We start from the raw sequence: 3,445 nt of genomic DNA, 5'->3' as shown, positions 1-3,445 counted from the left end.
GGGAGGTTCAGCCCCCCCTATCAGCCGGAGAGATGCGTGGCGAAACAGACATCGCCGGAGACCGGAAAGACGGCGGCGGATCAGGAGCTAGGGTTAGGGTTTTGCTTCTAAAGAATTCAACATTAACTGTATGATCTAAATGAAAAAAAGAACTTTTGATAACAATAACAATAATAATAATAATAATAATAATAATAATAATAATAATAATAATAATAATAATAATAATAGCAATAATAATAATAAGGATAACAATAACAATAATAAGGATAATAATAATAATAATAATAATAATAATAATAATAGTAATAATAATAATAATAATAATTTTAACAATAAGAATAATAATAATAATAATAATAATAATAATAATAATAATAATAATAATAATAACAACAACAACAACAACAACAATAATAATAATAATAATAATAATAGTCGTAATAATAATAATAACAATAATAATAATAATAATAACAACAATAACAATAACAATAATAAAGATAATAACAATAACAACAACAACAACAACAACAACAACAACAACAACAACAACAATAATAATAATAATAATAATAATAATAATAATAATAATAATAATAATAATAATAATAATAATAATAATAATAATAATAATAAGTTTAAGGGAGACTAATTACATAAGTAATGGTAGAGTAAAGTGGGTCCAATATGTAAAAGTGTAGTAATTTTAAAAGCAAGGAGGGTATAATTATCTAAAAAACAGAGTAGGAGTTTATTTCGTGGACAAATATTTAAGGGCAAGTAGGAGTTTTTTTGATGGACGGAAGGAGTACTTTTTTTTTATTCGCCCGTCGAGAATCTGTCGACAATTATTAAATTTAATTCAAAATTTCGGTGCCCGTCGACAATCAGTCGAGAAAGTTATTTTTTTATAATTATTTTTAGGGATTATAGCAAAAAAATACACGAATTTTGATAAAAGTTGCAATTTTCACCTGAACTTTCAAATTAGCCAAAATATACCTGAACTTATATTTTTTGTTGTAAATTTCACCTGAACTTGCAATGATTGAACTCCGTCGAGGTGAAATTTACAACAAAAAATATAAGTTCAGGTATATTTTGGCCAATTTGAAAGTTCAGATGAAAATTACAACTTTTATCAAAGTTCGTGTATTTTTTGGCTATAATCCATTATTTTTAATATTTCAATTTCCCGTCGTGAATCCATCGAGAATATTTTTAATACTGAATAGTATCTCGGTCCTCCCCAAAGTTCAGTTCGTCTACGCCATTTCCCCCAAATTCATTTCAGTTGCCCAACGCCATCGCCGGAGTCCGCTGCCGCCGTTCGCCACCTGCCGGAGTCGATCTGCTGCCTCTCCCTCCCTCGACGTTCACCATCGGTTCTCTCTCTCTCCCTCTCTCTCTCTCTCTCTCTCTCTCTCTCTCTCTCTTTCCCTCCCTTTCTCTCTATCTCAAATTAAATTTGTATGGTTTCAGATCTTTCCCGTTCGTCGCGCCGTCCGCCGAAGTCCCTTGCTTCTGTCTGCCGCTGCCTCGCCCCCTGCTGGACCTCCTCTCTCTCTCTCTCTCACTCAAATTTGAAAGGTGCCTTCAAAGTTAATTTTCTGATCTCCGCCGGCTATGGTTCCGCATTAGTGATTATTTTTAATAATTCAGTGAAATACTTGTTGCAGCATGAGATAAAGCTTTGTAGTTGATGTAGTGATGCACCCTGCTTTTGTACTTCATTTCTTCTATATATATATTGAGGTATTTTCATTACATCTGTGTAACTGATCATATGAGACTTCAATCTCAGTTTTCCGACAATTGTAAACATGTTTAGACTTTAGAATGATTTTGTGATGGTGAGGTTTCATGTATTTGTAAAGTACTCTTTTGCCTCATGTCACATATTTTCTCTGGTTATACACAATTTTTACATGTAACTTCTTTTGGAGAAACTCTTGAATATGTGCTAGTGCTCCTCTTAATTTGAAATTTGATGCTAAAGATATCAGATTTTTTCATGCTTTAATACTGCCATATGCTCATATACTTATTATAATAGCCTGCAATCTCTCTCCTTCAGTACTGCATATTTGTAATTCAATAATGAAATCTTTAGCAAATTTTAGCTAACTGTTTTGAGTTAGAATCTCTTGATGTTTACATTACTCTGTTGCAGAACCAGTTCCTCAGGAGCAGCTCCGCGGATTTCTCCTCACTCTATTTCATCTGAGGTGTCGGGGAAGAGCTCCCCTCAATCAGCTCCCTCCGAGGCATCCAGGAAACATTCTCCACGAGCTGCCCGCCAGCTCAAGACAAGTCCACGTTTTTTAGAGCCCACCATCTCTTCTTCTAACCTAGCAACTCGAGCGCCAAAAGAGGCGAGCCTTAGAGTTTCTGATCACAACTCGCCTGCAAGTCCGCTCTCTGAGGTACTCAAGATAACTAGCATCTTCTACTTTTGTAGTAGAATGTAGAAAGCAAAGTGAAATGCAGATATTCCTGTCTGTATTGAAGAATCTATTACTTCTAAGTTGTAGCCTATCTTTGCTTTTGATTTTGTTTGGATTGTTGGATTGGTGTTTGGGACACATTGCCATTTTCATTGATGATAGAATCATAGGGGAGGATAATAGCTTGAGTTTGATTACAACTTTGAGCTAAAAACAAAATACTATTGTAACAGGCTGAGGTGGGTGAATTACTTAGGGCCTAACCTGAGGAAGAAGGCATCATTATCGAACTTCATGCCCTTTGGGGTAACAAGTAATTCTCTCTCTCTCTCTAGACATTTTTTTTCAAATTTAAATTTTATTATCTAATTATATATTTGATGACATGCAGATGGTCTACCATAGCAAGATACCTACCTGGACGAACAGACAATGAGATAAAGAACTATCGGAGAACTCATTTCAAGACTAGAAGCCCATCCACTCATATCAAGAAGCGCAAAATTCTCAACCAACAACAAACTCATGTTGGATTTGTTGAGTTTGGAATCTTTGGATTTATGTAGTTACTATGGAGTTAAGATTTATGATACTTGATATTTAACTTAATTTAAATTTGTAGGTATATTGAATTTGGATGTTTATTACATTAAGTATGTTTGAATTTGGATGTTTATTATAAGTATATTTGAATTCGAATATTTTAGATTGATTTTTACAGGATATTAATTTTTTTTTAAAAAAATATACAGAATAATTGTCGACGGATTGTCGACGGAAATGAAAAATTATCAAATTCTCGACGGATTCTCGACGGAATCCATTTTCAGGGTGAAAAATAAATTCTCGACGGAAATTCCCGTCGAGAAATTAACGACGGAATTTTCCGTCGTAAATCTGTGAAATTCGGCAGAATTTTTCCACGCACTAACGAAGGTAAATAAATATTTCTTGAAGGAAATTCCCGTCATTAATTTCTCGACGGGAATTTCCGT

At 33.6% G+C, this 3,445-nt stretch overlaps 1 long non-coding RNA gene across 2 annotated transcripts; it reads left to right on the top strand.

Annotated features, from left to right (window-relative positions):
- Positions 1–1,190: 1,190 nt before the first annotated feature.
- Positions 1,191–3,151, top strand: LOC131015686 (uncharacterized). 2 transcript variants are annotated; one of them, XR_009098657.1, is made up of 5 exons: positions 1,191–1,388; positions 1,486–1,604; positions 2,177–2,429; positions 2,684–2,763; positions 2,842–3,151. It is a non-coding gene; the product is annotated as an uncharacterized LOC131015686 (long non-coding RNA). The 2 variants fall into 2 exon arrangements; XR_009098656.1 differs by having other exon boundaries at positions 1,193–1,388; positions 1,486–1,593.
- The last annotated feature ends 294 nt before the right edge of the window (positions 3,152–3,445 follow it).

This window comes from Salvia miltiorrhiza, chromosome 3, assembly GCF_028751815.1.
Source record: "Salvia miltiorrhiza cultivar Shanhuang (shh) chromosome 3, IMPLAD_Smil_shh, whole genome shotgun sequence".
Classification (NCBI taxonomy): domain Eukaryota; kingdom Viridiplantae; phylum Streptophyta; class Magnoliopsida; order Lamiales; family Lamiaceae; genus Salvia; species Salvia miltiorrhiza.
The sequence above is the reverse complement of the archived record's forward strand: the minus strand, read 5'-3'. Positions and strand labels throughout refer to the sequence as shown.